The following is a 24,637-nucleotide window of genomic DNA, read 5'->3' as shown; positions in this document are numbered from 1 at the left end:
AAGTCTTAAATCTAATTAAGCAATATACCACCCATCACAACTGCCCAAGATCCAGGTACCTACTCAGAGAGCTTGGGCACCCTCCATTCTAGTTGGGTCTCTTACTTCCTATTTCAATATCCTCTTAGGGAGGCTCATTCTTTCCCCTGCAGGTCTGGTTCCTTACTCTCTGGTCTTCCTAAAGGACCCCTGTCCTTGGAGCCAGCAAGGCCCAATTCAATGCCTCTATTCCTCTACTGTGATAGTAGCTGAACCACACCAAGCCCAGCACTCCAGCCAAAGGAAGGGGAACCGGACAAGGACCCCCAGTGGAATTTTCCTTCCTGAAACTTGGGAGATATGGTTGACAATTTTTTTTTTTTTTTTTATCCTCACCCGAAGACATTTTTTGCATTTATCTTCAGATAGAGCGGGAGGGAGAGAGGGAGGAAGAGAGAGAAAGAAACATCATGTGAGAGAGACACATCGACTGGCTGCCACCCACACATCCCCAACTGGGGCCAGGGACGAACTGCAACTGAGGTATGTGCCCTTAGCGGGAACTGAACCTGAGACTCTCTGGTCCGTGGGCTGCCGCTCAACCGCCAAGCCAAGGGGCAGGTTGACATTTTAAAAATACATGGCTGGATAGATGAAGAGATGAATAAACATTTTTTTTTTTTTTTTTTTAAGAAAAGCTATAGAGCTATTAAGTCATGAAAGCTATGGTTTGCTGTATTGGACATCTTGGTTTTTAAGATCACTAATGTACTTTGGAGATAAGGGAAAGAATAGAGTAATAAGCGAGAGTGATCTGCCTGACCGTTCTGACACTGTTGAGGTATATAAAAATACGAGAAAGGGATAACAGAGATAAAGGCTTAAATGGCATTGGCCCCATTATGACATAATCTAACCTCCAGTTCAAAAAGAGCTCAAAAATTTTTTCAATTAATTAGGTTTTTAAATTGGGAGATTTCTTTTCTTTCATGTTACTTAGTGTTGGCAGGTCAGGGAATTTCAGTGATTTTAGTCCAGAACATAGTCAGGAAGGCAGTTTCTGACATGCAGGGGGGCATACAGTACATACACCTCCTGTCTTATTGCCCTTGGATGGTGGGGAAAGAGGGTAGGAGCTGCAGACGGCAGCATCCAGCGTTGGCGGTGAGCAACAGGGATACCAACAGGAAATTGCTAAATTTCTACAGGAGAAAGTTTATCAGGAAATGACATCAGAGGTCTCAGGGAGGACTGTAATACAGCAGACAGGAACTGGGGTGTGGAGGTCAAGAGCAGGCACTCAACTATTGCTAGAATATGGACGGGCCATGTGAACAGAGCGCTCACCTATGTTAAACTGCCGCACACGTAGGTGTGTATTGTAGAACCTCAACCATGCCAAGGGCCCAATAAAAAACACAAGAACAACAAAACACAGGCTTAGCTATTTCAGAACACATCCCTGAGAATGGGCCAAAGATGATAACTTAGGAAGTGTGGAAGCATCTCTCTCCTACTGTTAGAATATCACTGCATTTCGAAAACGTCATCAGAGCAAACTCCAAACAGTTTAAGGCAGGAGAGCAATGTGAGAGAGAAGGGAATGTACTGAGTTGTGTTCCCAACGGAAGTTCAGGGTGAGGAATGCAAACATCTACAGGAATGGGGAAGTTAAGAAAAGGAGCCTCCTCGACACAGACAGCCCAGTCCCCACTCGACCCAAGAACTCTGAATGGAGGGCAAGAGACACTTAAGGAACTTTTAAGGGAAAAAATGTGGGCGGAAATGGCAGAAGTAACAACACTGATACCACTGCAATAAAGATGTTAAAAACAACAAAATATTTTAAACACTCATGACCTCTCTTAACAGCAGCCTCATCTCTGTTCAGAGAAAATGCGGTTGTTGGAGCCAGTAGCAAACAAAGGCCTGCCACAGCTCAAGGCTCCTTCGAACACCTCCACCAGCACGGGCGGCGAGCTGCCACCTTGGTAGTCTAAACAGCCTATAAAAACTGAAATCTCCAACCTGCAGACTCATCCAAGTCCCCTCACTTAGAAGACTCCACAAATTCAGTTTCACGGTGGGGCTTCCAGGGTTATAATCTGCATTTAAAACTTGACAGTGTCAGCCACTAAAACATGGGCAGTAGGAAAATGAAAACAAAACATGATTTCTCCTTGCTAGTAGCCTTTTGGAAAGTGTCAGAGGAAACTGTAAGTGCGTCTGTCTAAAAACATGTGCTCACTACCCTGAATTTAGGAACTGACGAGGGGCTGGGTATGACAAGGAGGACATGCAGGTGACAGTGATCGGTATGAGTGCATTTGATGAAACCCTTGTAAGGTGACCATGAAAAAGGGTGTGCTGATTTCAGCTACGATTGATGTGGTAGAGTGAAGTGAAAGAGGCTGGCTTTTTTTTTACAATATTTTTTTTTATCCTCACCCGAGGACACTTTTCCATTTTTTGTTCAGATCGAGTGGGAGGGAGAGAGAGAGAGAAACATCAACGTGAAAGGGACACATCGAGTGGCTGCCACCTGCACGACCAAGCAGGGCCGGGGACAAACTGCAAAAGGGCGAGGTCCGCGCCCTTAGCGGGAACCAAACCTGGGTCTCTCTGGACCGCAGGCCAACGCTCCAACCGCTGAGCCAAATCGGTCAGGGCAAGAGGCTGGCTTTTAGAGTCAGACTCTGCTGAACTTTTCGGGGCTTATTTCTTCGTTTACAAAATGGAGAGAATCACTGTACCAATTTCCAAGGTTGCTTGTGGGAATTAAATGAAATAAATAACACATGAAAAGTGCTTACCAGGACATCTGGTAAAGAGTAAGCACTGGGCAAATGTTGTTGTTAAGACTTGTGTGTGTGTGGAGTGCCTAACAAGTAGTGTATGATTACCATGACTACCGAAAAGCTGCTCAATGCAGGGCAGGCAGCTGCAGGGACCATTTCTAGCCTGCAAATATCAGTGGAAAGGCCATAACATAGGGATCCCTCACAAAGAAAGGCATAAATGTCCCTTACTCTGGCGTCTACTTCAGGAACCATCATCTTTAACATCTCTACAATTCTCTAAGAGGTTAAAAAAAAAAATCCAAGAGATCCACAGACTCCATCTTGGCCAGACTACACTGAAAGTTAGCAGAACCCAGTCGTGCCTATCAGGTTCCAAGGAAGGGACTGTGGCGCTGCCTCCTGCTCCACCCAAAGGAGAATCACAATAGCAGAGAGCCACTTTGCAAACAGGTGGCCAAATCGGAGTCCTAGCTGATGGGAGAGCGAGTACCAGCCTTTGCACTTCAACTGTAGTATTTCCCAGGAGTGTAAGGACAAGCAGACCTGGCGTTCCACCCTCTTTATCTCAGCTGGCTGACCTCTATTGGCAGAAATGCACGCCACAGGCCCAAAGCTGAAAGCCTTTTGCCCACCCTGGGCATTGTCAGGAGCTCCTGCACCAGCAAGGCTGGGACCTCCATGGTGAGAGAGCCCAATCCAGTCTTTACTCCTCTGAGAGCCACTTTAATCATCAGGGGTCAGGGCAGAGAAGAGGCTTTCAGAAAGCAGATAAGCTATAAAGCCCAAAAGATTGGCTGGGGCCAGAGGAGGGAAGAACACAGAGTAGCACTTAGAAAAAAAAGGTCAATTACAAGTCCCACTGCACCACGCACAGACCCCCTCAGAATTAGAAGAAAGGGATCCCATTCCTCCCACCTCTCAGCTGCCCTATCTCCCCACACTGTCCAATTCCCAGACTTAATGATGGGCTTTTATCGGGCAGGGCTAGGATTCTTCTCTTCCCATAGGCTGTCAAACCATAATATTTGCTCTGCTTCCTTCCCTTCCAAAGCCTAACAGATTAGATTGCTGGAGTCCCATCCAGCTCACTAAGACAGATGGAAAACTGAAAGTAAGGCAGCCCAAACTGCTCACAGTGAGAAGAGACAGAGCAACCCAATGTTCCAGCACCCAGATCCTCTTTTCCAAGCTCTAGGAATATATCAGCCAGAATAATGAGCACCCCAGTAGTTTCAGTGAATCAGAAGATATGTACTGCACTGTGGCCCACAGCACGATCTAATTTGAGGCATTCCAGCCCTTTAACAGGGCATCACCCACCTGTCCACCTGCCCCTTGAAGAAGACAGGAAATCGCCCTGGCCGGTTTGGCTCAGCGGTTGGAGCGTCGGCCTGCGGTCCAGAGAGACCCGGGTTCAGTTCCCGCTCAGAGAGACCCGGGTTCAGTTCCCGCTAAGGGCACGTACCTCGGTTGCAGTTTGTCCCCGGCCCTGGTCGGTCGTGCGGGTGGCAGCCACTAGATGTGTTCCTTTCACGTCAATGTTTCTCTCTCTCTCTGTTCCTCTCTCCCCCTCCCACTCTACCTGAACAAAAAAAAAAAGACAGGAAATCAATGAAGTGCCAGCTGGACGTGCACCGTGAAGACCATGCTCCTGCTGCTTGGTCCTCCTAATGTTCCAACACCTGCAAGTTTGCAGGGGGCTGCTCGGGAGTATTCAGCTACTAGGGCTGACACATCTCCCTTCCCACTTTGCAGAATCTCTCCATAGGTAGGCACCATCCAAAACCTGCTTGTCTTCAGGATTTATTATAGCCTTGGTAAAATACTGAGCTAAATATGTTTCAGCTTACTATAATGACACAATGGGATTTGCAGGACCTACTTCCTTATACAGAAGAAAGAAGACAACACCAACAAAGAAAAAAAAGATTTTGCAAATTCACCACCAAAGAGCAAGTGGTTTCCAAGTCAATACCTAGGTGATTACCCATCTCTGAAGTGAGCAAGGCTCCCTCATCAGCTAAATGAAACCCCACGAGGTGTGCACCACTTTGTAAAAAGTTGGGCTTACAAATAGGTATAAAAACAACATCCAGAGTAAACCCTCATGAACCAGCTTGATGGACTGAATTTTTACAGGTAGGAAGCCCTACCACACTGCTCTTTTCCCTTTCATTTGGATAGGTGCAAACAATGCATGTGCTTTGCATTCATTCATTCATTCATTCAACAAACATGTACTCAGCACCTAGTAGATGTCATACACTAGGCTGGCCACAAAGTCTAGACTACAAACTAAACTTTCATTATGACAAAAGTCACCTGCCTTCAAGTAGTACACAATGAAGAAGGCTAATATCTGAAATGATGATAATGCTTTTTAAAAGCTTCCTCTGGTTTCTCAAAGCATGCCGGATCTCTATTTGAGCAAACATCTTTGTGTTCTAGGAAGCTCCCTAAAGACAGAGACTGGCCCCGGCCAGTCTGGCTCAGCAGTTAGAGTTTTGGCCCGAGGACCAAGGGCTCAAGGGCTCGATTCCTGGTCAAGGGCATGTACCTGGGTTACAGGTTCCATCCCTGGGCCACAGATGGTGCAGGAGGAAATCCGTTGATGTGTCTCACATGGATGTTTCTCTTTCTCTCTTCCTCCCCCCCTTCTACTCTATCTAGAAGATCAATGGGAAAATATCCTTGGGTGAGGAATAACAACAACAACAAAAAGAGACTGCATTTTGTTCATCACTGCCTTTCATGTCCTTATTATCTACTATATGTCAATTGAATGCAAATAAAATAGAAAGCAAACATTTCTATTCTTTCAACATCTTTGGCTTTACTGTTTCTGAAGGCTTTGCCACCAAACAAAGAAAAATGATGCAGCTTTAGAAAAGAAGAAAAAGGGGACTGACTTAGTCAGATATAATAAGAACAACATGAGTACAATTTTGGAACTTCAGCCCAAGTGCAACCACCACTCAGCGGGCTGAGGTGCCTCCAAGAGCCACAGCTGGCGTCCTGGTAGAGCTTTCCCCCTCCCTGCTCTCTACTGTTTACTCTCCTCCGACAAGCCCCATTTGGAGTTAAAGAAGGAAAGGAGGAGGGACAGGAGGAATCAGAAGGGGAAGACACAGCTTGAACCCACACTCATCAAGAAGGAAAGAAACTTTAAGCTGAAAGGCTGGGAGGGCAGGGCTGGCCTGGGGGAGGAAATGTGTAAGACTGAAGTGGAGGACATGCCTGGACACTTTTCCTTGCTACAACGCCTCTTTTTCCCTTTCCTCTTTTTTTTTTTTTTTTAATTTGATGAAATAACAGTCTTCAGAACTGGAAAGCGGCAGCAGAAAAGGGAAGCGAGTAAGGTGAGGAAGAAGTTGGAGAGAGAGAGAGAGAGAGAGAGAGAGAGAGAGAGAGAGAGAGAGAGAGATCCCCTCGAGGTGCTTTTCCAGCCAGGCACCGAATCTGCATTTTAGGACAGTTTTCCTTCAAGTCACCCCCACAGCCTGGCGTTCCCAAAGCCCGAGGGCTGGAGATGGACCCGAGGAAAGGAAGGGATCTCCCTACCGAAGCACACTAGGCCTGCTCTGTAATAAGGTGGTAGGGGAAGAGAGAGATGAGTCTCCACGGCCCCAGCCGTGCCCCAGGGACTTGCCTGGACGGTGTCTGCTCTCCTGCCCTACTCGCAGCTCGGGCAGTTGTTGCGGGGCCGCGGCCCCAGCGCCAGCACCCGCAGCGAAGTTTCGCCGCTGCAAACGTGAGAAAATGCAGCTCAGCAGAACACCCGCCCCACCCTCTTCGCGGCCCCACCCCCGCAGCCCGACCCCAGACAGCGGCGACCTTGGCCACCCCAGACGCCCCAGACGATTCCCTCCAGGCTTTCCCGGGGCCAGGACCGGGGGCTGCGGCGACCCCCTCCTTGGCCGTCGGCCACCAGGCCAGGAGCGCCCCCGGCTCCGCCAGCCCGCGCCTGCCCGCGCGCCCCTCTGCGCCTCTCTGTCCCCCGGCCCGCGAGAACACCCAACTTACCCCGCCGTGCAGGGGCCGGGGCTCGGGTAGGGTGTGTGGGTTACATCGGGGTGGGACGCGCCCCTCCGGCCCGCGGGCCGACGCTCTCGGGGGATTTCTTTATCTCCCGGCCAAACTCTCGGTGCCTCTCGCTCCTCTCGCTCTTCTCCCCCTACCCGACCCCCTCCTTCTCTCTTGTCTCTGGGCTCTTTTTTCCGGGTTAATTACGTTTCGCATTAAAGCAAACCCAGCCCCGGATGTGAGTACAATGCTCCGCCGAGCCCGCTGGGGGAGGAGAGGGGTGCCGGGGCGCCACGGGGTGGGAGGGGGCGCGGCCGGGCGCGGCGGGCTGCGCGGAGGAGGCGGGGCGGGCGCCCGGGAGGCGGCCCCGACCACCTCGCCTGCGTCTGCCGCGGTGCAGGTGGGACGCGGGCCCCGGCCCGAGGCCCTGGCGCGGACGCTCGGCCGGGGCAGCAGGTGTCCGGCGCGGGAAAGGAGGCCGGGACTGGGGCATCCTCGAAGGAGGGAGGCGAGCCGGAGCGCGGGCTCCCCCTTATCTCCATTTCTTCTTCCCAAAGCCCCACCCAGCGACTTCAGCCGGGCGCCCCTTGCATCCCGAGTCCTTGCCTTTCTGGGTCGCGGCGTTAGCTTTAGGGTTAGGGTCGAAAGAAGCAGGCTGATTCTCTCGGGTTGTCATGATATTGCGCGCAGAGCCCAGGGGGCCGCACGTTCTAACGGGAGACACCGGGCCATGTGCAGAGTGGCGCACGCCCTTCCTGCCCTCGGAGCGGGAGGGTGCTCCGGGAGAAGAGGGGGACGGGCGAGCGTGCACCAAGTCGGCGTTGCCAAGGAGAACTGCTGCGAGCCGTGCGGCCTGGGCATTACTTCATTTGATGCAGCAGCCCTATGGGTAGCCATCCCGTTCACGATGAGGAAACCGAGACTCGGAGACGTGAAGTAATGTGCCCTGGGTCCCACAGTTGATCAATGGCAGGTCTGGCAGGTTCTGACGCCGGCCTCCCACGTGAGGAGTTGACATTTAAACACACATAAAGCCAGTCGATCAACCTCCGAAACAGAAACGCAGTGGATTCACCCAGGAATGGAGGGTCGTGAGGTGCGGTGTCTCGGGATTCTGATGCAAATGTAGCTCGTAAGGTCTGAGTCCTGCCGAGCTTTGAGGGACAGGAAGGCAGAAGAGGATCCTTGAGGCTCGAGGACAGGGACTGGATATGCGGGGGTGATGGAAAGGCCGGTCTACTCCCAGTATTGTAGGGGAAAGGTGGACAGTTTAAAAGTCTCCGGGACCTGAGGCCACACAGCCTGGGGATACGGGTCCCCAGCCAGAAGAGCCGGGAGGCAGGCAGGACCACGCGCAGCACACACCCCGAAAGCACCGGTGATGAAACTACACACACTTCCTCTTCCCTTTTGATTGCCAAAGCGAAAATGAGCCACCGGCTTTCTCAGGTGTGAAAAAGGCTGACTGCTCTACAACACTTTGCTTTGAATGAAGACGGAAAAGGGGGACACAAGAAAGAAAGAGACAGAGAACATTTCCTTTGAAATAATACATCAATGTCAATTTTTTTTTTTTTCCCTGCTCATGAAGGTTTTTGCCACTCATATACATTTCAGGCAGCAAGGCATGTTGAAGAGCATCTTCTCTGGAACCAGATGGCCTGGGTTTGAATCCCAGATCTGCTGTGTATTAGCTCTGATCCCTGGGTAACCTTTGGGTGCCTCGGTTTCTACATCTGGGTCATTATGGAGAGTAAATGAGTTTACATTTGTAGTGTTTAGATTACTGTCGAAAATGAAGTAGATGCTATGTAAGTGTTTTTGAATTTAGAAATTTGATTATGGTTTTCAGAGTGAAAAGGAACAAAATTCCACCCAGCTCCAAGCAAATCTGACTGGAACCAATGGTTCCTAGTGTGAGCAATGAGGTAAAAATCTCAGATTTCACGGTATGGTTCATATTAAAACCCATAAAGCTCAGCTCCCCATTGGGCCTGCCTGAGTCACAATCACAGAGCCGCAAATATTTCCTGAGCACTACTGTATTGGATGCCTGGGAGGCCAAGAGGAGCCAAAGGCCTTGGGTCCTGTTGAGAGGATACAAGTGTCACTCCAAGGAGGGAGGCAGCAGGAGTGAAGGCTCCCCTTTTATCCCCATTTCTTCTTCCCAAAGCCCCCCCAGCGAGGCAACCCTCCTGAAAGTGCCCTGGGAATAAATGCACAGAGACGGAGTACTGTCAGCCTTTAGAGGAGAGTGATGTCTCTGTGGGGTGGGAGTGGGCTCTCCAGAAAGAGGTAGGCTTTGACACCGGTTTAAAAAGATGGGTATAGCCCTGGCAGGTTTTGCTCAGCGGTCAGAGCGTCGGTTGGCCCTCAGACCAGAGAGGCCTGGGTTCGGTTCCCCTAAGGGCAGGTGTGGGTGGCAGCCATTTGATGTTTCTCTCTTTCTTCTTCCCTCTCTCCCTCCTGCTCTATCTGAAGATACATGCATTAATGTCCTTTTAATGTCCTCCAGTGAGGATTAAAAGGAAAAAAAGAAAGAAGATGGGTACAATTTGATTCCAGGGGTGAGGACAAGAATCTGTTAGGCTTGGGGGTGGGTGATTAACACACTTTGTTCATATTTCACAGGCAGCCCCATATTTGCCGTATTTGACCCTGGCCAAGACCAGCCCCAGGTAGACTGCACTTGCTGCCCTGAGCCCATTTCCTTACCCTAGGATTTCCTGGTGCTTCTTCAGGACATCCCCCCACCTCTCCTGTAGTGGGCACCACAGAACAGGTGTTAAATGATGCTGCTGCCATCCTTTTCCATCTTGTGACTGACACATTTTGAAAGTACGTACATTGCCTGATTTTATGCATTAATTTTTTCAGTACAATAAACAGCCCTGATGTCTGAAAATTTGACTGCCTGTGGAGAAAGGACTGTCCTAAAAGGGACTTTCACATCAACTATTTAAGTCCCTTAATTGTATCAATGCAAGATGAGGGTCAACAATCTTCTCAAAGGGGTGCAGCTAGTTAGTGGCAGAGCTGGTTCTAGAAGCCAGGGTTGACTACCTTCAGAATCTTCTAGTATTAGCACAGAAAGTTTTCCAAAAAAATGGAGACTTCTGGCCCAGAATCTAAGAACCTAATCAGAAAGTTTTTACTCTAGCCTTTTACTTATGCACTCTCTATTACTTTTCAATATTAATGGGTGGGTGACTGATGACCTAATAACCTTCAGCAGTGGGCCAGGGCACCCTTGAGGGAACTGCATTGTTCTCTATCCTCAGAGATGGCCATTATATAAGGTACCAGGCTGCAGCTGGGCCAGTTCTGTTGGGGAAAATGTGAGACTGAAGAGCCCAAGGTCATTGGCTGATCCTGGCTCAGGCCAGTTAATTTTATACACAGATAAATTGCTCCAAGGCCATACATTGCACCTCTAATGCTAGCTGGTCATTTATAAATAATTACTACTGGTTTTAATAGCAAAGCACCAGCCATTTCCAGAAAGATTATTCAAACTACTATTGTTATATTCAGTCCTATTCAATAAACAATTACCTGAACCTGTTACCATGTTTCCTCCCATATATCTGCCAAATACTTGCTAAATGCTAATTGCTTTACATGTCTTATCTCATTTAAGTCTGACAACACTGGAAACAAGTTATTTTTATTGTCCCATTTTATAAATGTTAGATGACTAAGACACAGAGACAAAGCCTAGATACAAACCTGTGCAGCCTGGTGCCAGAGCCTGCCCTCTTAGCCACTGAGTTTGTGCAAGGTACAGGAAGATATAAACCAAAACTTTCCCCTCCACATTTTAAAATTATTATTTAGAATCTCCATTCCATTTTACCTACCAATTTCATGTCCAAGGATATGTCCTACAGAAAATCGCCTGGAGATATATATATATAGTATGTATGGAGTATATGTGTATATATGGAATGTGTATGTGTATATGTACTATATATATACATACTCACTGAAGCATTGTTTATAATGATGAAAATTGGAAATCACTCTCATGATCATTACAAGGGATTTAACAGGTAAATGCTGGTACATTTATACAAGCTTATACTATGCAGCTGTTTAAAAAATAAGATACATATCTATGTAAAAAATTCCTAAATATTGCCTGGTCAGTGTGACTCTGGATTGAGCATTATCCTATGGATTGAGAGGTCTTGGTTCAATTACCAGTCAGGGTACATGCCTGAGTTTTATGCTCCATCCATAGTAGGGGATGTGCAGGAGGCAGCCAGTTGATGTCTCTCACATCGATGTTTCTATCTCTCTTTCTTCCTCTCTCTTTAACAAATCAATAAAAACAAAGATGTTTTTTAAAAAAATACTAAATATTTTAAGTGGAAAAGGACACAAAAGCTGTGTGTATAGTATAATCCCATTTCTGTAAATAAAAATTATGCATGCTTATTACATGAAAAAAGTCTAGAAGACTACATTCCAACCTTTTAATGAGAGTTTTCTTAGGGCAGAGGAGGAGGGGCTACATGATGGATTTCACTTTCTAAGAGATGTATTTCTGTAATGTTTAATTTTTTGCAATAAGTATGCATACATATGCATTTGGTTATGAGAAAAGAACAATAATTATTTAAATTTTTAATAAAACATTTAAATATGTTAACACTGGCTGGTGTGGCTCCGTGGATAGAGCGTCAGCCCATGCAGGGTGGTAGGTTCGATTCATGGTCAAAGGCACGTACCTAGGTTGCAGGTTCAATCCTCAGCCGTGGTCGGGGCACATGCAGGAGGCAATCAATTGATGGGTCTCTCTCACATTGATGTTTCTCTGTTTCCCTCCACCCCACTCCATTCCACTCTTTCTAAAATTCAGTGGAAAAATATCCTCGGATGAGGATTAACAAAAAAAAGAAAAATTAAAAGCTCTATGAGAAAGCATACTGCAGCCCTCAAAGAGCCCACTATTTATTAGGGAAGGAATATATCATGTACAGAAATGACTATCATAAAAGCCAGAAACTGACACATGCAGAGAGGAGAGAAGAGATAAAATTCTGTGGGAAATCACAACCAGCTGGGTTTGAGAGGGGTAGGAGAAAATGTATGAAGGACAATTCAGAAAGACCTTGAAGGAAAGGTAAGATGCAGAAAGTGGAGAGAGGGTGGTGAGAAGAGGTGGATTCCAGATCCAGAGGTTGTCAAAGGCAAAGCAGAGTGGCAGGAATGCATGAGATCCATTCAGGGAAGTGTGACTGGTCCCATTTGGCTGGAGCACGGAAGGACTGACAAAGGATTTTCATGGGGAACAAAACAAGAAAGAAAGGTAGCTGAAGGGTCTTTACTGCTGAGCTAATGAGTTGTTTGTTACTTTAGGCATCAAGAGCCACTGAAGGCTTTTGAGCAAGGAAGTGACACAATTAGAAGTGAATAAGCAATTCCATAGTGATTGCACAGTAACGAGTCTAGCACCAAGCTGCCGGGGTTTGATGCCTGTCACTAATTAGCTGTATAGCCATGGACCAGTAACTTTACTTCTTTTTCTGTGTTTTTATAAAAGGGGAAGGTGGTGTTAACAGATAACCTATCTCATACTATTGTTGTTGAGATTGAGTGAGTTAATGTTTTAAGAGCACGCGGTAAATACTGAGAATTTCTGTTACATTTTTTAAAATCAGTATACCTTTGGACTAAAAATCTTTGCATTTCATTTTGAAACTTTTATTACAGAGAGCTAACACTATGTGATAAATTATTGACTATTCTTTCTACTTTCACAGGATTGCAGATTATTAATCTCATTTTACAGATGGGACGATTTAAGTTTTCAGGAGAGATCCGGTCTCAGAATCACAGAGCCAGTTATGAGTTGAATCCAAGAGTTCTGAATCCTAGTTCAGTGATCTCTGTTCAACACTCAGGGTTATCTCATAGCTCAGATTCTCAGAGCCTTAAGAATGGGATAAGTGGGGAGTGGAAGAAACTTTGGCAATTTCTGTTAATAGGATAAGGAAACAGCAGTACAGGATAGGAATAAAGTAAAATAAAATAAATTTGGTGGAACACTGGAAGTTTGTATATCAAATCATATATATATATATATATATATATATATATATATATCCCTCACTTCCAAAATCATATGTTAAAGACCTAGCTCAAAAGTACATTTGAAGAAGGGGCTTTTAAAAGGTAATTAAGGTTAAATGAGGTTGTAATCTAATTCGATAGGATTGGTAGCCTTATAAGAAGAAGAAAAATCTCTCCCTCTCTCCACAGGCACCAAAGACACACAGCAAGGAGGTGGCCAACTGCAAGCCAGGAAGAGAACTCTCACCAAAACCCAACCATGTTGGCAACCAGATCTTGGACTTCCAGCCTCCAGAACTGTGAGAAAATAAATTAGTTGTTTAAGCCACACATTCTATAGTATTTTTTATACATATACACACATTATGTACACATGCCAAAATGATTGTCTAGTAACAACATTTAGAAAACATTGCTATCCTGCTAAATCTGACACTAACATAAACCTCAAAACTGAGGGCACATCCTGTCCCCAGAAATAACAGTCTGCCTGCTAAATGCATCATCCCTATTGATTGGTACCGGTGATACTGGTTTCCTGTCAGCTTGGATAAGTGCAGCGCACTGCTAGGATCCCTGCATCCCCAGCGATGCCTCGTGATTATGTGGGGAGAACTGGGCCTGTGGAATCAGAGAGAGAGAAGGAACAGATACCTTACCTTTGAATCTATGACATGTTTTAGCAGTATATTTAACTTTATTTTTGCTTAGACTAGTTACATAATTCGTATCCTCAGCACTGAGCGAACATGCGGGCTACTATTAGTAAATACTTATGAATGAATATTGTCAAAGTTATTAGCTAGAATAAACTCCATCCAATTTTCCAAGAGATTCCTATGGTAGTCAGTGAAGTGGGTTGACTTTTATATCCGTGGTTCTCAACATAAGCTGATTGTTACAAAACAAAGAAATGCAAGAAGGATATTTGGACAGATAGATTTATTTTTTCCACTATTTTGTTAATAGGAAAAACATGCACACTGTACAGAGTTCAAAAGGTACAAATAGTAAGAACAGACAAGTATTTCTTCCACTCATGTCCCCAAACACTGTTTTCTTCCCTGGAAGTAATCAATTTGTGTGTATATGTGTGTGTTTAATAATAAAAATATTCAGTTCACAAGGATATAACTTAAAATGTAATTACCTCAGTGTTAGATTTATAGGTAATTTTATAAAATGTATTTTTATTTCTAAATTTTCTAAGTATTCTTCAATAAGCATGTATTATTTCAGGATCAGAAAAAAATAGTTTTATGAGTGAATGAATAGTTTTTAATATAAAAGTACCTCAGAGATCTCATAGCTACTTTATGATTTATTTTATTTATTTTTATTTTTTTATCCTCACCTGAGGACATTTTTCCATTTTTTGTTCAGATAGAGTAGGAGGGGGAGAGAGGAAGGGAGAGAGAGAGAAACATTGACGTGAAAGGGACACATTGAGTGGCTGCCACCTGCACAACCAACCAGGGCCGGAGACAAACTGCAACCGAGGTACATGCCCTTAGCGGGAACTGAACCCAGGTCTCCCCGGACCGCAGTCCAATGTTCTAACTGCTGAGCCAGACCAGCCAGGGCTGCTTTGTGATTTAAAAAAAAACAAAAATTTTAAAAAATAAAAATCAAACGACGACGACAACAAAAACCCACCATGGAACTAACTTTATCCTCAACTTAAAAATACTTGCCAGTCTGTGGACACATTTTTCAGAAAATTTTAGCCATTCACATTAAAACTCCTATCACTGGAAAAAATATACAAAACCTGATTAGCAGCTTGAACCCTGAAACCTAGTGAAAGTTCGTGTGAGTCACTGGAGACAGGTAATTTGCTCAGGAATCTTCTTTCAAATTTCATCATAATTTGTATGATGACTCCACATGTCTATCAAACTATATTAAAATTAAGTGTAACACAAGGCTGGAGAATTAAGCCCAGTCCAACTTACTTCCTTCATTTAGTAATTAAACAACATTTATCTTTACACCTAATACTTAATGATGCTGTGAATGTTCTAATTGGATAAGTAGCCAAATGCAGCCTCCAGCATCTGATGTCAGAAGATGTCACAGTCCTGGCTTGCCAAAAAGACATACATAGGAACACTATCCTGTTCTAAAGGTTGCCCTTCTGGCAAATTTAGTCTCTGGAACAGAACTCAGAACGTGAGAGGAGAAGGGCCTCTGAGAAGCCAAAGTCCCTGCATTAAGAAGAGACTTTCTTTCTTTTTTTTTTTTTTTTTTATTGATTTGAGAGAGAGAGGAAGGGAGAGGGAGAGAGAGAGAAAAACATCGATGAGAGAGAACATCAGTTGGCCTGCCTCCCGCATGCTCCCCACTGGGGATTTGGCCCACACCCCGGGCATGTGCCCTCACCAGGAATTGAACCGGCGACTTCTTGGTACATTGGTTGACACTCAACCACTGAGCCATACCAGCCGGACAAGAAGAGCCTTTCTTAGGCTTGCTTATGGGTTCTGATTGAATATCTAATTTCTAAAGGTCGAATTATGTAGTTTTCTAGCCCTCAGCAGATTAGACACAGCAGCAGAATGGAGAAGCTATTGGACATGGAGGAAGGGAGGAGACAGAGGGGGAAATGACTTTCTTCAGTTCATTCCTAAGTTCCTAAATGGGTTAGCTGACAACCACAAAGGAGGGGAAACAAAAGTTGATGGCATTCCCAGAGGTTATATGTGCTCAAGACGACCTTCATCATTCCTGGTGATGACGCGGGGGCAGGAAAACGTGGTTGAACAGTGATCAGTGTCTTTATTTTAGGAGGAAAGTTTCATGTGGTTTTGCTGGTAGGAGCAGTGACCTCTGAGGAGGAGATCACCTCTGAGGCAGTAAAAGGAGACTTAGGATTCCCTCACACTCTTTTATGTTTTTAAAGTATGATATTGTGTGCATTAGGTATCTTTTGCATAATAATAATAATTTTTTTTTTTTATCCTCACCCGAGGACCTTTTTTCCATATTTTGTTCAGATAGAGTGGGAGGAAGAGAGAGAGAAAAACATCAATGTGAAAGGGATACATCGAGTGGCTGCCACCCGCACGACCCAACCAGGGCCAGGGACAAACAGCAACTGAGGTACGTGCCCTTAGCAGGAACTGAACCCGGGTCTCTCTGAAACGCAGGCCAACGCTCTAACCGCTGAGCCAAACTGGCCAGGGCAATAATAACAAATTTTTTAATTATTTTAAATGACTTTACAAATAAAGTCTCTGAAAAGAAAATTGTTTAAATTAAAAATATTGAAGACCTGAAATCATTAAACTCCTAGAAAAAACCGTAGTGGGTAAGCTCCTTGACATTGGTCTTGGCGATCAATAATTTTTTTGGATTTGAATCCAAGAGCAAAGGCAACAAAAGCAAACATAAACAAGTAGGACTCCATCAAACCAGAAGCTTTTGCACCGAAAAGGAGACAATCAGCAAAATGAAAAGGCAACCTACAGAATGGGAGAAAATACTTGCAAATTATATATCTTATAAGGAGGGTAATATCCAAAATAAATATAGAATTCATATAACAAAAAAACCAATAACAAAAAAATACCAACCCAGTTAAAAAATGGGCAGAAAAACTGAATAGACATTTTGCAAAGACATATGAATGGCCAACAGGTATATGAAAAGATGTTCAACACCACTTATCATCAGAGAAATACAAATCAAAACCACAGTGAGATATCACCTCACACCTGTTAGAATGGCTGTTATCAAAATTAGCAAGAATGTTGAGAAAAGGGAACCATTGTGCACTGTTGGAAAGAATGTAAATTGATGTAGCCACTATGCAAAACAGTATGGAGGTTCCTCACAAAATTAAAAATAGAACTACCATATGATCAAGCAATTCCACTTCTGGGTATATATCAAAAGGAAATAAATCACTGTCTCAAAGAGAACATCTTTACCCCCATGTTCATTGCAGTATTATTCACAATAGCCCAGACATGGAAACAACCTAATGGATGAATAGACTAGAAAATGTGATATATAATAATATGATGTGTAACAATATTAAATATATAGTATTATTCAAAAAGAAGATAATCCTGCCATTTGTGACAACATAGAAGGACCTTGAGGGCATTATGCTAAGTGAAATAAGTCAGACAGAGAAAGACAAATACTGTATGATCTCACTTATATGTGGAATCTTTAAAAAAAAAAAAAAATGAACTAATAGAAACAAAGGATAGATTAGTGATTGCCAGAGGCAGGAGTTTAGGGTGGGTAAATAAGTGAAGGTGGTCAAAAGATATAAATATAATGTAAATAAGTTCTGGGAGTGTAATGTACAGTATGGTGACTATAGTTAATAATACTATATTGTATATTTGAAAGTTGCTAAGAGAGTAGATCTTAAAAGTTCTCATTATAACCCAGCCAGTGTGGCTCAGTGGTTGAGTGTCAACCCATGCACCAAGAGGTCACTGGTTCGATTCCCGGTCAGGGCACATGCCCAGGTTGTGGGCCAAATCCCCAGTGGGGGCATGCAGGAGGCGGCCAATCGATGTCTCTCTCTCTCTCTCTCTCTCTCTCTCTCTCTCTCTCTCCTCTCCCTTCCTCTCTCCCTAAAATCAATAAAGAAAAAAAATGTTTTAAAAAAGTTCTCATTATAGAAAAAAACATTTGTAACTATGTGAGGTAATGGATGTTAACTAAACTTATTGTTGTGATCATTTTGCAATACATACATATATCAAATCATTTTATTGTATAACAAACTTATACAATATTATATCACAATAAAAATGGGGGAAATTAAAAAAAAAAGCCAAAAAAAGCATTGTACCACAATGATATATCACTACGTACCTATCAGAATGGCTAAAATAAAAAATAGAGACAATGTCCTAGGCAGGTGAAGATGAAGAGAAATGGACCATGGTTCATTGCTAGTGAGAATGTAAGAGAGTACAGCCTCTCTGGAAAACAGCTTGGCAGTGTCTTAAAAACACCAAACATGCAACTATCATAAGACCCAACAATTACACTTCTGGGAATTTATCTCAGAGAAATAAAGACTTCAATTCACACAAAAACCTGTACATGAATGTTTGTAACATATTTTCTTTTTAATTCTCACCTGAGGGTATTTTTTTATCTTCAGATAGAATGGGAAAAAGAGAAAGGGAGAAAGAGAGACACATCGACGTGAGAGGCACACATCAACTGGTTGCCTCCTGCAAGACCCCACAAGGGCTGGGACAAACTGCAACTGAGGTACATGCCCTTGGCTGGAATCGAACCCACAACTCATTGGTCCTTGGACTGACACTCTACTGCTGAGCCAAACCGGCCAGGGCTGTACAGCTTTAGTGATAACAGCCAACACTGGATACAACCCAGATATCTTTCAACTGATGAATAGTTAAACCAACTGAGGTAGATCCATACCGTGGATGCTATTCAGAAATAAAGGAAATAGCCAGAATGATTCTTTAGAGAATGATGTTAAGTGGGGGGAGGAGGGAGAAGACAGCCCCAAAAAGTTACATACTGTATAGTTGGTTCTATTTATATAACATTCTTGAAATGACAAAATTATAGAAATGGAGAACAGATGAGTTCCCCCAAGGCCGTTTCCTCTGCCAAGGGTCAAGAAGGGGATTGGGTAAGAGAGACACGTGTGTAGCTATACAAGGGCGACACAGGGATCCTCTTGCTGATGGAAATGTTCTTTCTGTCTCCTGGCTGCAGAAGTATCAGTATCCTGGTTATGATATTGTACTATGCTTCACAAGATGCCCCCATTGGGGGAAACTGGGTAAAGGGTACACAGGATCTCTCTGAATTATTTCTTACAACTGCAGTTGAATCAACAATGAGCTCAAAATAAAAGGTTTAATTAAAGAAAAAAATTTAAAGCTAAAAAATACTGACAGGCCCTTGTGCTTAAATAGATGTTATCTAGTTTTAGGAATCACTTATGGTGAGACCTAACCCTCTCAACCTGAGATTAACTAAGGTATCACCACTTAACAAACTCCACACCCTGGTTCAGCAGTTTCACATATTGCGGCCGTACTTACATTGTGGTGAAGTAACACCTACTGTTTGGTTCTGAGATGAAGAACAGTCCTTTATTTCTCTCCTACCTCAACTGCTACAATCCCTATTACCTAGCTTCCCTCAAGGCCATTTCCTCTGCCATTTGGGCATCTATTTGCTTCCGCCATTTTTTTGCCTTCCTTAAAAAGAAAATTTTTAATACTTGGAGAAACTCCAGCGGAACCCCAGCTGGTATGCAAGAAAGTCACTTTCCTATGACAGGGTGCACATCAGGGTTGGTTAGATCATTTCAGCTAGTTACCATAAAACCCCTATATTCAGAAGGTGACAAGCAGACATTACAGCAGAAGTCCGTTAGAATGCATCTCATAATTATATGTTATTGAGTACACCATGAGTCAAATCACGGCCGCTGAAATGTAACTGCATAGTCTTGAAATAGTTCAGCTGTGAGGTCTATGGGCTGATTTATTTCTGGTTTCTCCAATTTAAGCCCTTGTACCGTGACCCAGTAGCTACCACCCAGTTTAGAGTAGATGAGCAGCACAGTGAGAGACAAAGAACTTTGGGAGAGGAAGCCTCTGAAGTTGTAGGTAGAATGATGCCTACAATTTAATCGTTCAAAGTTGAAAGGATCTAGAAACGTAAGTACTGTGGTATGAACAGGATTGTCAGTAAGAGGATATGAAACAGTGGTCTTCAAACTTTTCTTCACTACACCCCCTAAAAAGTGCTGGAAAACAAGGTAACCCTTTGCACATTTTTAAAGTTGACATCTATAACTTTTAACAATAAGTTTGAGTGGTTGAAAAGAATGTATTCTTCAGATTAACAGACAGTGTTTTAAAATAAAACTGTTATATCACTCTTTTCAAATGTATCCAATACAATCTAAGTACCATAGCCATTTGACACCTTCATCCCTTTTTCAAAATAAACAAGCAATTATTTAACAGTCAGAATGTCTCTTTTCCCTGAACTATATTTATATTCCACTTCCCCTAAAGAATTGTATCCAAACATCATATATTTTATGACATCACTTATTATTTAATCATCTTTTATTGATTACCCTAAATACGTTCTGAAAAAATAGTATATGTAAATTTATTTAAAAAATATCTTGTGACCATAAGCCTCCCTGTTAAAACAGTCTTTGAGACTAAGTCATTATCACAATTATTAGTAACAAAATTAATATATATTTTATTGATCATTAAACATAAAACAGTAAAATATTGGAAATTATTCTCTTAATGAGATGGCAGAAGATGGGTTTTTAAATATAACATATTTCTATATATTTACACATATATGTAATAATTCAAATATCCATCAATTAATATTACTTTTTGCAAGAATAAGCAGGTTAACCACAAATATCAACACTATTTCTCCTTTTTATGAATGTAGGCACGAGAAACCTTGTTCACATTAATAAGTAGATGAGCCCTGGCCGGTTTGGCTCAGCGGTTGGAGCGTTGGCCTGCGGTACAGAGAGACCCGGGTTCGGTTCCCACTAAGGGCATGTACCTCGGTTGCAGTTTGTCCCCGGCCTTGGTTGGTCGTGCGGGTGGCAGCCACTCGATGTGTCCCTTCACATCGATGTTTCTCTCTCTCTCTCTTCCTCTCTCTCCCTCCCGCTCTATCTGAACAAAAAATGGAAAAATGTCCTCGGGTGAGGATAAGAAAAAAAAAAAAAGTAGATGAGGCTGTAGAAGTTTTGTTATGACAATGCCCAGGATTGATGAGAAGGAAAAAAATAAGGACATATTTCTGGGCTTATGGCTTCAGAGGGGGCCTGGAATGACTTAATTGTCTATGAATACAAACCCTATGTGAGAATGTCTAGCCAGTTCACCTTTGCCAGGACACGAAATTTGTTTTACAGCAGGGCTGAATTTGGCAATGTCATTCCATTCCTTGAATTCCTTCAAGTCATAGGTCAGGTGTCATTTAGAGATCCTCCTTCAAAAATTATCCTATGGGCTCCTATGTTCATAGCAGTACTATGTACAATAGTTAAGACCTGGAAACAGCCCAAGTGTCCATCAGTAGATGAGTGTATAAAAAAAGCTGTAGTAGTGCCCTGACCGGTTTGGCTCAGCGGTTGGAGCGTCAGCCTGCGGACCAGAGAGTCCTGGGTTTGGTTCCCACTAGGGGCACGTACCAAAAAAGAAAAAGGAAAAAAAAAAAAGCTGTAGTACATTAACACAATTGAATACTATGCAGCTGTAAGAAAGATCTCTTACTCTTTGAGACAACATGGGAGGACCTGGAGAGTATTATGCTGAGTGAAATAAGCCAATCACAGAAAGACAAGTACCACATAATCTCACTTATTTGTGGAATATAATGAAAAAAGGAAGCTGATGAACAAAATACATCCATAGACATGGAAGTAGGGAAGGGTAAAGGGGAGCGATAAACCAAAGAACTTATGTGCATATATGTATAACCATGGACACAGACAATGGTGCAGCAAAGGTGGGGAGGGGTAGGAGCGGGAAGGGGGGCGTCAATGGGGGGAAAAAGGAGGGACATCTGTAATACTTTTAACAATAAAGACAACTTTTAAAAAACTAAAAAATAATGCAAATTATCCTATGGGGAGGTTGTGCATGTAGGGGGTCAGGGAGCATATGGGAACTCTATACTTTCTTCTCAGTTTTGCTGTGAACCTGAACCTGCTCTAAAAAAATAAAGTCTATTTTTAAAAATTGTTGTACTGCTCCCTCAGTGGTCAACTCACTCAGCTTTTTCTCCAAGTTTGATGGAGAGTCATAAATTGAAAACTGTCTAACTGGTGAAATGATATGTATCTGTTTAAAAAAGGCATTTGTTTTCTCAACACAAACACAAATATTTCTAATTGTCCCTGGTCTTGGCCCAGGATGTTTTTACAACCAAGGGCAGTGCCTGTCTTTCTTTCTTTCTTTCTTTCTTTCTTTCTTTCTTTCTTTCTTTCTTTCTTTCTTTCTTTATTTCTTTCTTTCTATTTATTAATTTGAGAGAGAGAGAGAGAGAGAAACATCAGTTAGTTGTCCCATTTATTTAAGCATTCATTGGTTGCTTCTTGTATGTGCCCTGACTGGGGATTGAACCTGCAACCTTGTCATTTAGGGACGACTCCCTAACCAACTGAGTAAACCTGCCAGGGCCTTTCTTTCCTTTTTAGAAGTGAGAGGGGACTAGTGTGAAAAGGTAAGTGGAAGCAAAGAAAACTTGAGTGAACTTGGCTCCCACTACATCTCAGGCAGATTAGGAGGCTGATCTTTCTAAAACTACCTACCCTGTGGGTACCTGTCATTTAAACATCACCGGAGTAAGGTGATTTAATAACGGCCTCAAGCACACAGAACTGTAATGTCAGATTTTTTAAGTTATTTTATTTGCTGTTTATCTGAAATTCAACTTTAACTGGGCGCCCGGTATCAAATCATTCTCTTTAAGAGATGAGAAAAATGAGACCTGGAGAGACTGAACTACTGGACAGGGAGCAGAGTCTTCTAGTTCTCCCTCTACCTGCTTCTCAAATGTAATTCCTGCTATCTCACCTCTCAGTGTGGCGGGTCCCTCCTTCACTCTCCCGACATGTTCCCATCTTTCTTACCCAAAAAGCTAAAGTGTAAGCAGAAACTACAACCAAAACAATGGGTGGACAACGTTCAGGAGAGGACAGCTTTTGGGGGGAAACCAGGGCCAGGAAACAGGTGTGAGAGGAGTGTGTGGCCACATTGCGGATCAAACACCTTCGTCCTGTCCTCTCAAAACAGAGGCTACTGGAAGGAGAGGGGCAGCACCCACCTCGCTCAATCAGAAACCGAGTATCTGCAGAATCTGTGAACATTCTCTCTTCCAGCCCAGGCGGTGGATACGTAATGAAAAACATTATAATAAACATCATTCAAGGCTAGCGACGTTTCTGATATCTGGCGCTCTCCTGAGCCGTTCCTCAGGAGAGACACTGACCAAGCCTTCGGTGTTCCCTTCCCGCGTGGGTTCCTCTTGCCTGCCACGGCCCTCTCTCACTCCCCTCTCATCTCCCAAACACCAAAAATAATGTGAATTTCAAGCCTTTTTTTGGCCTTCCTGTGGGTGTGGGAGGGCCTCCTTTGGGAATTGTTCTGGATCTAGCGGCTCCATCTGTAATTTGGCAAAATCTCTGTCTGTACCCTGCCCCCACCTCCTTTACTTAATACCCTCAAAGAACCTTCTGAACCTAATCCTTAGATCACAAAAGTGACAGGAGCCCCCAGGGAGCCCCTGTGGGCCTGTAGCCTCCACTTACCCACCCTGGTTGTGGAAGAACAGGGCTCTGCTTCAAGGCAAGGTGACTGCGAGGAAGAGGAAGGCCAGATGGGGAGACCCAAGGCAAGTTCCTGTTTCAGAGACAGAATTTTAAAAACTGATTAAGTTCAGCCCTGGCCAGTGTGGCTCATTGGTTGGAGTGTTGGCCCTTACTGAAGGGTTGCACTTTCCATCGCTGGCCCTGGTAGGTTGGGGTCCTAAGAGAGGCTACTGATCCGCATGTCTCTATCACGTCGATGTCTCTCCCCCCCCCCCCCCCATCCTTGCCTCCCTTCCACACTCTAATCAATGGATATTCCTTGGGTAAAGATTAACCAAAAAACAAACAACAACAACAAACTGATTAAGGAGGGGGAGGGGTGTGTGTGTGTGTGTGTTTTCCTCCCCCAGTTCACCCATGTGATGCCCTTGATCTCCCTTGGGGGACAGCTGACCTACCTTTATAAAAAAATCTCTCTAGATTTAAAGCCACCTCTACACCAACCCCTGTTCCTCTGCCTTCATGGACTTTTCTTAGCTACTGTCTCAATACTCGAATAAATTTTTGTTTCTGACAAGAAAAAGGAAAGGAAAATAAAAACGAGAGAGAAAGGATGGCACATCTAAGAGTTTCCTGTAGTTTGGGACAGTTTTAGTTCAAGGTGTTCAAGACTTGTTTTCCCATAGACAGTGCTCCAGAACCCTGCGGTGACCTGTGGAATTGTCTTCTTCCTCTGTCCTACGTGAGATGCTCTCCTTAGACTTAGAGTTGGGCCGGAGGAAGTAAAAGGGGGGGTGCCTAAGAATGAAGAGCCCGTTTGGGGCAGGATCTTCTGTGCCAACCAGAGAGACTCTGCCTCCAGTGCTGTGGGTCACTGAGCCAGAAGACTGTGCCCGGGTGCCTGGCCGAAGGGGCACCAAAGAGATCTCACCTCTCATTTTAGTACCTGTATATTCCTCTATTTTGACAGTTTTCTTATATTAAAACAGATATAATAATGCCTAACACACAATGTTATTGTAAGGAATACATAAAACAAAGGTGCCTAGTATGGTGCCTGGCATATAGTAGACATTAATGTTTGTTGAATGTAAAGTATGCTTATCATACTATGTTATATTTATTTATCTGTTTGTCTTCCCTGCTGGACTCTGAAAATCTTACTCATTTTTTTTATTTTAATTTTTTAAATATGTTGCTATTGCTTCTTTAGAGCGAGAGGAAGGGAGAGAGATATAGAAACATCAATGTGAGAAACATTGATCAGCTGCCTCCTCCACGCCCCCCACTGGGGACTGAGCCGGAAACCCAGGCATGTGCCCTGAGTGGGAATTGAACCAGTACCTCTCAGTCCATGGGATGGCACTCAATCCACTGAGCCACACCAGCCAGGCCATCTTACTCATTTTTATATCCCCTTTACCTACCA

At 43.8% G+C, this 24,637-nt stretch overlaps 1 protein-coding gene across 3 annotated transcripts in view; it reads right to left on the bottom strand.

Annotated features, from left to right (window-relative positions):
• PLEKHA2 (pleckstrin homology domain containing A2) overlaps nt 1–7,010 on the bottom strand; it is a 55,765-nt gene extending 48,755 nt beyond the window's left edge. Inside the window, exon 1 of one of the 3 annotated variants that reach the window (XM_036249708.1) lies at nt 6,804–7,010. The gene's annotated coding sequence lies outside the window, so the exon portion shown is untranslated. Of the gene's footprint in view, nt 1–5,337; nt 5,822–6,429; nt 6,529–6,803 lie in introns of those variants that run through there. The other 2 variants (XM_036249709.1, XM_036249710.1) reach the window with 2 other exon arrangements.
• Between the last annotated feature and the right edge of the window lie 17,627 nt (nt 7,011–24,637).

This window comes from Molossus molossus, unplaced genomic scaffold (assembly GCF_014108415.1).
Source record: "Molossus molossus isolate mMolMol1 unplaced genomic scaffold, mMolMol1.p scaffold_m16_p_9, whole genome shotgun sequence".
NCBI lineage: Eukaryota > Metazoa > Chordata > Mammalia > Chiroptera > Molossidae > Molossus > Molossus molossus.
Note: the sequence above shows the minus strand (reverse complement) of the source record. Positions and strands in the feature narration are given on the sequence as shown.